This window comes from Bos indicus, chromosome X, assembly GCF_029378745.1.
Source record: "Bos indicus isolate NIAB-ARS_2022 breed Sahiwal x Tharparkar chromosome X, NIAB-ARS_B.indTharparkar_mat_pri_1.0, whole genome shotgun sequence".
NCBI classification, from domain to species: domain Eukaryota; kingdom Metazoa; phylum Chordata; class Mammalia; order Artiodactyla; family Bovidae; genus Bos; species Bos indicus.
Genome location: NC_091789.1, coordinates 143,943,452 through 143,954,931, shown reverse-complemented (window position 1 = coordinate 143,954,931; position 11,480 = coordinate 143,943,452). Strand labels below are relative to the sequence as shown.

The 11,480-nt window shown below is 42.0% G+C and overlaps 1 protein-coding gene across 4 annotated transcripts in view; it reads right to left on the bottom strand.

The window, feature by feature from the left end:
• MID1 (midline 1) overlaps positions 1 to 11,480 on the bottom strand; it is a 277,769-nt gene that overhangs the window by 144,029 nt on the left and 122,260 nt on the right. The window contains exon 1 of one of the 4 annotated variants that reach the window (XM_019955844.2): positions 4,819 to 5,334. The exons of the other annotated variants lie outside the window; for them this stretch is intronic. The gene's annotated coding sequence lies outside the window, so the exon portion shown is untranslated. Of the gene's footprint in view, positions 1 to 4,818; positions 5,335 to 11,480 lie in introns of those variants that run through there. 4 annotated transcript variants of the gene reach the window in all.

Genomic DNA, 11,480 nt, shown 5'->3' with positions numbered 1-11,480 from the left:
ACTTGGTCACAGCATAATAGGAAACCATACACTTACCTTTCCCCAAAGCCAAATCATTAGCCAAGACATGCAAATACCAAATCTTAGTAGTTCTTTGACTTCTCTGTTCTTACTGCCTCTGTGTTGATCCAGATCTCTACTGTATTCCCACACTATTGCCCAAAACAAATGAACAAAAACAAACCCTACACAAGAACAAAAATACCTCCTAATTTGACTTATTGCCTCCCACTTTTTGTCTTTCAGTTTCACCTGTGCAACATGCTTTGGCATCATCATTTCTTCTGGTGACTTTTTAAAGGCACAAAACATTGAGCAGCTCCCTGCTGCCCAAAGTCTCAGTCCTGACATCTTATCTTTTAAAAACCTTGCCCAATTTTCTCCCAAGCTGCTTCTTTAATCTTAGTCCCAATCACTCACCTCCTGTACCAGAGACCCAGGAAATAGGACCATTTTCTGCTCTTAGCAGTTGTCTTTGCTTTTCTTCCTAGCACAAATCACTTTTTTCTCTTGTCACTTTTTTTTTTGTTTCATGCTCCATTTTCTTTTGTTTTCTGCTTTTTTAAAAAAATGAGAGACAAGCTTCCAAGAGGTCCGAAGAGCCCTGGCCACTATGGTGTGGAGGGATTTCACATTCCACAAGAAGAACATTTTAAAAGATGGCTCTAAATAGCGTGACATGACTCACATGTTTACCATTAGCCAAGTAAAACTTTAGCTGAAAGACACAAAATAACTATCCTCTTCACAAAATAACTAAAATATTTATTTAAAAGGAGTCTTTCCTAGTACCCAACAGAATGATCAGTAATGAGTCGCAGATTTAAATGAGTCATCAGATTAGCCCTGGGACTGATATAGGCAGGCATGTGTGAGCACAGACATGAATTTCATATGGAGGTAACATTCATAATCGAAATTTGAGGCCAATTGTGAATGGACTGGAGAAGGCAATGGCACCCCACTCCAGGACGCTTGCCTGGAAAATCCCAAGGATGGAGGAGCCTGGAGGGCTGCAGTCCATGGGGTCGCTGAGGGTCGGACACGACTGAGCGACTTCACTTTCACTTTTCACTTTCATGCATTGGAGAAGTAAATGGCAACCCACTCCAGTGTTCTTGCCTGGAGAATCCCAGGGACAGGGGAGCGTGGTGAGCTGCCGTCTATGGGGTCGCACAGAGTCGGACACGACTGAAGCGACTTAGTAGTAGTAGTAGTGAATGGATAGCCTGAGCCAGAAGATTACCTCCCCCTTCAAAACTCTGCATGATAGAAATTGGATATAAGACACTCATGCCTTTGTGAGTTAAGGAAAAATCATCTATAGATCAACAGAAAATTCATCACTAGTCAGCCTGGTGGCTCAGCTGGTAAAGAATCTGCATACAATGCAGGAGACCTGGGTTTGATTCCTGGGTCAGGAAGATCCCCTGGAGAAGGGAATGGCAATCTACTCCAGTATTCTTGCTTGGAGACTTCCAGGGACAGAGAAGCCTGGTGGGCTACAGTCCATGGGGTCGCAAAGAGTCGGACATGATTAAGTGAGTTTCACTTTCACTTTCATCAATAGAAAGCCAGCAGGAGAGCTAGCAGTGAGCACCACAGAGAGACTGGACCTGGACACCCAGGCGATGCTTATGGTGAGCTGGCTGACCCAGGTGCCTCGGAAGAAGCCACTGCTCCCTCTGGGCTCTAGGTATCATCATCTTTAACCAGCACTCATTCCAGGAGGAGGACTTTCCTGGAGGGAGAAAGGCCTTCTTTTGTCCAGGGTACAGGATACGGAAGCAAAGAGACGGGAGGAGAAAGTTCCCAATAGAAGACAAGGCCCTTGGGACTGAAAGAATTCAGAGATGGTATTAGGCTCGAGAAGGGAGATGGCTGAACTCAGCAGGACTGCCCTTAGGGATGAATGTGCTAAAGCAGGGAGACAGAAGTTAAGAGGGTTCGTATATGTTGGTTTCATCTTTTTTGGCTTCTGCTTTGAAGTAAGATGCAAAACTATTCATCTGACAAGTCAACGCAGAGAAAACATTTAACTCCTTGCCTCTGCTGTCACAAGCCTTCCCACCATCCTGCTCGGTAGCTCATTTTAGAATTTCACAGCTTTAGTCCTTGTAGTCTCTCCTGACTTCTGCTATGACAACCATAACCTGCACCTTGAAGAAACACCTAGGACCCCTGTGAAGATGGCATGCACTGCAAAGTTTAATCCCTAGTCAAAGTCGATGAACAGCCTTTCCAGTTCAAAGTTCCATGGGAATTTCACCCATATATAATCAAGAAGTGACCAAGGAATCTCCAGACAAAGGGCATTCTATGAATTCAATCACCCGCTAGAATAAGGAGACATTAAATTGTGAACTTCTCAAGTGACTCCAGTGGTAAAGAACCTGCCTTAAGAGGCTCGGGTTCTATCCCTGGGTCAGGAAGATCCCCTGGAGAAGGGTATGGCAACCCACTCCAACACTCTTACCTGGAGAATCCCACGGACAAAGGATCCTGGTGGGCCACAGTCCATGGGGTCACAAAGAGTCTGACATGACTGAGGTGACTTTGCATGCACACAATTATCAGCACATCATCCCTGACTTTTTTATTCCCAATTTCTCTTAATAGAGACATTGGTGTCTTAATCATAAGGCAAATCCACTCTCAATGCTTCCCTACAGGTGCTCTATGTCATGTCTGCATACTCCATCAAAAGTAATCACTTTTCTCATTTGGAGACTGTGAAAAAGAACATGCATTTTAGCCACCTATAATTTTACTTTTAGGACCTCACTTTGTACAGTTCTGAAAGCCATCACCATGAGGGAAATTAATGAGTCACCAGACCAAGGAAGAAACTTGGATACCAACACTGGGTGGCCTGTGGTCAGTTGTTAATATCAGGTCACTCTCAGCCACTGCCCAGATGATTTGCAAGGCACTTCCTCCATCTCTCCCCATAAATAGCTCTGGCGTATGGAAACCAAGCTTGATGTTTTACCAAAATGCAACTGAGAGGACAAACACCGTCAAAACTGCACAACGTTACACCAAGTCACCTAAAACTGGTTTGGAAAAGGAAATTCCTAAAAGTATCAGAAAAAAGAGACAGCTTTGGAAATGCTATGCATACATTTACGTCTTCAAGAGTCATAAATTTCAGAAACAGGATCAAGTCAATTTCCTGTTCTCTCTCTTCACATAAGTAATTAAGACTGAGCAGACTTACTGCCATCTGAATTTTTGCTACGGGATTCTCTCTTTTCCAGAGCCATAGGTGGAGTATTTTTTAAAGGACTGTGGAATAATGTTTTCATCTTGGATCAGCAGAAATACAGACTTTCAGAGGACTAAAAACTTGGGAATTGGAAAATACTGAAACTGAACCTCAGTTGGTGAGGCAGGATTTGCAAAAGAGACTAAACTCAGAAAGGACTTGGTCTCACGTCAGATAAATTGCATCTCCAAACCCCAAACATGATCTAACAGAAACTCAGTAAAAACTGAGAGCTCCACCCCAGATGAATTCACCACAAACCAAGTATTTTTAAAACGTAATACAAGCACTCAATATCTGCATATTCTATCCTGGTTTAGTTTTTCATTTTTGAGTTATAAATACCACACAGTAAAAACACTACCCAAATACTATTTTACTCATTAGAATCCTGGCTGATTTGAGAAGCAGGTGAGTCAGTAAATGCACAATAAAAGAGAACCATAGGATAGAAAGAGGGATCAAGGGAGCTTCAATTGAATGTAAAGGCAACCTGAAAGCCTAGAAACTGATACCACAATTTATCCCACCCCAAATTACGGCACAGAACAGTCAAAATGCAAAAAGGCTCTTAAAGCAACAGTAGAAATAATACATCGAGGAGGAACAGGTGAAAAAAGTGATCCCATAACCTTCTAAAGGTAATGCCTCTGAAGTATCACTGTGGTTAACCTCCAATCATCAGCACACAAATTCGTTCACTTCATCACAGCAGACAAGTGAGAATTTCTGCCAACCACATTGTAGGGGACCAGAGGAACTGATGGAAAAACAAAAAGTGGCATGCAGATAAGCACTGAGGCACTAGCCCCAAGCTTTAAAATAACTAATGAGGACAAGAGATGTTTTAATCAGTTCTCATTTCACCTGTATTCTAAGGAGTACTGGAGTTAAAAAATGTTTTACCTGATACCTGAACTGAGAGTCAGGAAAGATTTTTAATTTCGGTCAACACCCACCTGGTGGAATTCATGCAAATTGAATTAATCTGTTCGCAAACCCTTTTCTGTCCATCCACGTCTGTCTAGAACTCGCTCATTTTTTAGTAATTGGATCTCCAGGACATTCTTTAAAATAATCACATACTCTCTTGCCCACACAACCTGATTAATAATGAATGAACATTCCTGAAAAGAATCACTTGGAAGCCTGGCAGATGTCTTCAGGGATATCCAGGCTTTAACGATAAAAATTAAGGAGAAATGGGAGCTAGGTCACACTGTCTGGTTATTTTAATTGAAACCCAGTCTTCCAAATTTACTTAACAGAATGCTTAAATACACCTTCTGGAGTTCATTTATACAAGCAGATAAGCAAAAAGACACAAATGACAATGCAAAAAAAAAAAAAAATCCTGATTTCTCCAGGAACAACTGCTTGATTCTGCCCTGTCTTAAGAGTGAAGAAACCCCCTCAACAGTCTCAGAAATGCCATTCATCCTACTGAAAGACGGATAAACAGGTTAAAAACAGGAAACAGCACAGTTGTCCAAAAGAGTTCTTTTAGCATCTCCACAGATTCTTACGAAAAGATTGCCTTGAATACCCACCAATGGACTGCACCCTAGTTCTTTTTGAAGAAACATCGCCGTAGGCAGAGGAGGGGGACCCACGAAATGACACACAGGCCACCGAGACCAGATGGTGGGTGGCAGGCAGTGCCGGAGCGGTCCTGTATGTCTGTGAGAGCGTCAACAGTGAAACACAACAGGAAAATCGACGCGACAATTCCAGGAAGGCCAGCTCCACCTCATCCACCCCGCCAGGCTTGCTGAGTTGAAGAATCAAAACTCTCTCTGGCTTTTCAAACTGCCCTTTCCTCGGACCCCGTCGTGGCTCCCCTGGGCCCTAGCCCACTCAGTGCTCATCTGAACCAAATGAAAAGGCAGCTCAGGTCAGGTCAATACCCGCTGCCTAGTCCCCCCGCCCCCAAAGCATGATTTGCGACTAGGATCTGTACCCTCACTGCTCACAGGGATCAAGAGCGGGTCAGTGTCCGACGGCTAAGCGCCGGATGCCAGCTTTGTACGCTGCCAATGGGAGTCGTGCCTGCCCACTGCCCGGGGTCACCAACGCACACAGGACTCCCTTACATTTTGATCCTCTCAGCCTCCTTCTGAGTACGTGATCACATTATGCTCGGGACACCGCTTTGTTATTTTTTTAACAAAAAAAGGTAATGTATTACCTTGCATCTATCTTTTGAATTAAAATACACTATCGAGAAGAAGTCTTTTTTTTTAAATGCTATATCAGGAGTCATGATCTCTTGTATAGACACAATAAAGCAGTCATTGTTTCTTTGAGAAAAGAGATCTAAATCACAATCTGTCATCCTGAGAAACAACTGAAACTATACCTATAAATATACACATATGTGCATACACTCACAAGCAAGCTTTACATATATATACACATATGTATAGATACTATATATACGTATATTGTCTACATGCATATCATATAGGCACATCATACGTGTATATGTACATACAGGAGTTAAAGCTGCTTAGTTGTGTCCGACTCTTTGTGACCCCATGGACTGTGGCCCGCCAGGCTCCTTTGTCCAAGGGATTTTCTAGGCAGGAATACTGGAGTGGGTTGCCATCCCCTTTTCCAGGGGATCTTCCCGGGCCAGAGATTGAACCTGGGTCTGCTGTACTGCAGGCATATGTACATATAATACAAACATAAACACACACACACAGCAAATCTGCGATGAGTGTCCCAGATTTCACTCTCCAGAATGGCAAAGAAAGAGTGAATCAAGAATGGAAAGTAATCTTTTAAAAGCTGATTGTCTGAAGGAAGAAAGGGAAGTCGTCTTCCCAAAAGCAAAAAAAGAAAAACCTGCCCTGCACTGCAGTTCTTTGAAGGATGTTGCTTATCACACTGCACAAGGCAAGAAATTGCAACGAAAGTAAATCATCAGGAAAGTGTAAAAAAAAAATTTAAATTAAAAACCAACATTGGTTGCAAACCTGCACAATTCAATTTATCAACCAGATATTTGGACTCAACCCAAGAAAGTTAAAGAACATTTTTTTAATGTCAAAGTCCATCAAACATTTTTTAAATTATTTTTTTGATGTCAACCATTTTTAAAACCTTAATTGAATTCATTACAATATTGCTTCTGTTTTATGTTTTTGGGTTTTTTGGCCATGAGGCATGTGGGGTATTAGCACCCTGACCAGGGATCAAACCCACAACCCCTGCATTGGAAGGTGAAGTCCTCACTACCTGACCACCAGGGAGGTCCCTAGAGAACAATGTTGATAAGGGGCAAGCAGTAGGCAAGAACGGCTTCCCTGTATCACCTGGGCTGCACATTGCGACACCTACTTTCATGCCACTGCACCCCTCATGGTAAACCAAAGCACGCCTCGCATGTTTGGACATAAAAACGCAAACATACGTTTTCTAGACTTATGTCTCTACAAACCATAATTTTGTTTGTCTTTTAACAATAAACAAAAGGGTTACTCAATTTCACCTACAAATGACTTCCCAAAGGAGTCCTCACTGTCCATGGAAGGGACACATGTACATCATCCAATAGAACTGGAAAGACCTGTTCATTAAGAGATTTGAAAGGACTGCTTTTGTTAAAACAACATGAAAATTGTCAAGATTTCTCTGAGACATTTTGGCGCTGTTGTGGAAAAATTAGCCTGAGACATCAGGAAACATTTACTCTGTCCCACAAAAGCCAAGGAAAATGATAAACAACAATAAATTCTATCATCTTCTAGAGTGCACAATCCGACCACCTCAACAGGAAATTTCCCACTGTTGGGGGGACGCCGACATTTCAGTTTTTCCAGTTTATGTTAAGAAAGAAAGCATCCGGTTTTAAAGACAAATGGAACCTATTTTACACTAAATTGAAAATGACTGATGTTTTCCAGGTCTATGCTGTACTGGGTGTCAGGCAAGAATTTGGTTCTGAAGGCCGTGAGAGCAGACTTGAAAGAGGAAGAAGGGAGTGAGAATGTGTCACATTTAGTCTCCTGACAGAAATCTAAATCGAACCTTCTGGATGCGCAGGCCCAACGGTGTGGTGGTGGCAGGAATGGAGGCCACTGAGTCCTGTGAAATCAATCAGATAAAAAGGGCTCCAATACGGCCTTTCCTAAATGCTTTTCCAAGTGTATTCAGAATACAGTAGGCACTTCCACATACATTCAGAGAACTACTTCTATGTCTATATAAAATCCTATGTATACCTACAATGCAGTTAGCTTTGGATATATATGTACACACCCACACACATATGGGTATAAAAGCACCTTTGCAAAATTCCTTGGGACTTGCCAGTACTCTTCACATACCTCTTGGTCACAGCATCTGTCCTGCATGAGAAAAAACTTTCCTTCCTACATGTAAAAACAGAAACCTGTCAATAATTTCTACATGAAAAATCAAAACACACCAACTTTTAAAAGTGACCCCCAAAATTTGTCACTCATATCTCAAAGAGGTGACCCCAAAATGAGCAAAACCATTTAAGAGGTCTAGTCTCTGAAGGACAAGACCAGTGGAGCTGGATTTTTGCAAGAAAATTCTACATAGAAAAACCCTTGCCCCTTGTACACTCTCCCCTTCCCGCAACTTATCACCAGGAGGAAAATGTATGAGTAGATAGGTGTGGATGATGGCCAGTATGGCAATGCCCAACTTTTCTCTTAGGTTCGAGGACATGACAGGCACAACTGTGTCCTCAGGTAATGACAATGTTACACAGTAACTAATTCTTATTCTAAGAATAGATACGGGAATTATCTCCAATATCATAGTTTCTCTTCTCAACGGAAATTGCTTTTACTCTCCACTTCAAAGTCAGCCATACACAAAATCCTTGTGTTCACGTGACCCTGAAGCCACTTTGCGATCTTAAAAAATAAAGAAAAGTAACCCTCCTTTACAACTCCTGGTTAACTCTTATAAAGAACATGTTTTCAATACTTCCCGTGATCACTCAAGCCCTACAGTCAGGGAATGAAGTCTTTTTTTTTTTTTTTTAAGGCAACAGAAAGAGGAGGGACTCTTTTGTTCTGAATTGTTATTGTAAAGCACCACATGAGACAGACAGGGAACATGGGAACAGGGCATTGAAAAGGACAAGAGGGCTGACAAACGAAAACAGGATATTAAGAACAGTGTCGGAACTGGGTGTCCCTACAGAACAAAGGCGGGAGGCTTCTTGGGAGAAATTTGAGCACAAATACCTTGAATCAATTTCAGTACTAATAGATGAACTAGTTTTCCAGGCAGCAAGAAATCTTTAAGTCTGGGGCAGTAAAATTAGGTTATCATTAATACACACACACAAACACACACACACACACAGTTTTAAAGTATAAAATTAAAACTGCTTTAAATCACACTAATCACTCCCCTTTCAAACCATGATCCACTTAAAATTTTTAGATCTATATTTTGCCCCATCTGAAACAAAATACTCTTTTTTGTGTTAGATAGCTGAGCTAACAGCAAATATTCCTAAGAAAATCAAATTTTTCTTACCAAAAAAAAATAGAAAAAAGTCTCCGTTCAGAGCATGCTCTTACACTTTAAACATAACCTTTACATAGAGCTTTCCAGAACTCCCAGAGAAGCTAAGGTTCTACTTTGAGTAACAATCACTGCAGCTAACTCGCTAGCATTAACAGAACAGCCAGGTTTTGTCAAGTCATGCTTTTATCATCTTATACTTTTCTTCAAATGCAAATTCTGCTAAAGATATTAGTAGAATGATACACTTAATAAGATCATCGGTGTTTAGTTTAATGGACTTACATAATAAGAATGATTATTGTTATTATTGCAGTTTCCAAGCTGAAGGGGTTCAGAACAGTAAATAATATACCCTATCTGACATTGTAGCTAAAATTGCAGGCTTTTTTTTCCTCTTCTCTATATTTGCCTTGTATTCTTCTTTTTCTTTTTCCCCATTCTTTCCTTCTATTGTGAGATGAGTTGTTCAGTTGCTAAGTTGTGTTCACCTCTTTGCAAACCCATGAGAGAGGAACCTAATAGGCTTTCCTCTTTTAGACCATGCATTTCATCCACCTTTCTCTTTGATGAGCTGTCAGAAAGCCCCAGTTTGGGATGAGGCCATCAGTGTGATGTTGTGCAGAGAAATGGGTCCCTCAAAATCCAATAAACCTGAGTTCAAACTCTGCATGCACCATTGCCTAGCAGAGGTGGATAGGAGCCAGCTACCCAATGGACCTTACATTCACAGAGCCATTTCATATTTTTCTAGAGCTTTCTTATTGAAGGGTCCTTTGAAAATTAAGTGAAACAAAGTCTTAAAAGTGCCTGGCAAAACTGTACCTTTCATACCTTCCTCCCCTTCTTGTCCTGAATCACCTCTTCCCATTCTTCTTTCAATACACAAATGATCTTTTTTTTTTTTTTCCATTGGAAATCTCTTCAAACCATGTTTGGAAGCAGGAAGGCTACTGATTCATTTATTCATTGAATAACATTCATGGAGTATCTTACATGAAGGAAGAGTCTATGACTAATAAATTAGCATTCCTATTATTACAGTAGTCACTCTGTAATCATCTTCATACAGACAATGTCGATTTCCTAGACTTGGACATACCTCTATTTATCACCACTGGATTGCCTACCACGGTCTTGAGGCTGCAGTTCTCTGCTCCTCAGGGAAGGGTTCTATGTCCCACATGGATCCCTTGCCAGAATTTTTGATTTTGCAGGAAATAAAGGACCTTGGCACAGGGTGGGGCATAGGGGACCATCAAGAACAGTGAAGGGTTTCAAGCTACCTGCAAGCTAGTCAGTTAGCCTCCTGAAAAGCACTGGCAGAAGACACGAGAGTCCCGAATTAGACAAACAACATTTCTGAGTCAGGGCCCAGGGAGCAGCGTGTGTTTCCTGTTCACAAGTCCCCAAGTCCCATGGAGCGGCAGCCTAGGCATAAGTGACACACACAAGGGTTTACATTTCAGCTGAGCAAGCCCAAGCTTTGGAAACCTGCATCTTTGATAATGGACTGCAAGCAAACAAGCCCAGCATCTGCCCTGGAGGGCGTCATGTTCTTTATTACAATGGGCGACAATCCTGCTTTCTACCCTGGGGGGAGATGTTTTCTTTCAACCTTTGAAGGCTATTCATTGTACAAAAATCCTTAGAAAGATAGCCTGGAACAAAGGCAGTCAGCACCTCAGCTAATGAGGGGTACAGAACCATAAGAAAGCCATGAAGAATTATTCCCCAAGAAACGCTTCCATCTCCTCCTGGAGATGTGGTCAGTAGTGGTCCCAAGAATTGAGATCACCACTGGGCCTTCTAGCAGTGATGGCAGAGGCAGCGATTGCTGCTCTTCAGTCACCAAGTCATGTCCGACCCTGCGATTTCATGGACTGCAGCACGCCAGGCTTCCCTGTTCCGCACCAACTCCTGGAGTTTGCCCAAGTTCATGTCCATTGAATCAGAGATGTCATCCAACCATCTTGTCCTCTCTAGCCAGCTAACTTGACACAAATGACTCCTGTACCATGGAAGACCAGAAGTAAGAGGAGCTCACAAGACAGTGTTCCATGTCTTTTATCCCCACCATCCTCTAAGGTCAGCTGACACCAGGAAAACTGGCAGAGAGCAGGTAAGCCCCACCTATAGGTTTTGCCCAGTGTGTGTGAGCATACTCAGTTGTGACTGACTCTTTGAGACCCATGGACTGTAGCCTGTCAGGCTCCTCTGTCCATGGAGTTTTCTGGGCAAGAATACTGGAGCAGGTTGCCATTTCCTACTCCAGGGGATCTTCCCAACCCAAGGACTGAAGCCAGTGTCTCTTGTGTCTCTTCTGCATTGGCAGGTGGATTCTTTACCACTGCAGGACCTGGGAAGCCCAAACAGACTTTTTCATTAATCCTTAATAACTTCCTCATTCATCCCAAATCAGCCTTTATCTGGTCTAGAACTTCAACTCTTCCCTACTCTTAACCTAAACTCATTTTAAGAGATTGAAAGAGTAAGCTAGTTTTATACTTTTATGACATTAGGAATCCTTTATGTATATTCACTTGGCTTTCTTTAAGCATTAAAAAAATTCTTTTAAAATGATTTTGTAGCACACCCAGAGAGAAAGTCATTTCTCTGATTATTTTTTTCATCAATGGGTATTTCTGAGGTTTTGCTGTGTACTAGGCACTGATGGGGCCCTGGGAATGCACTA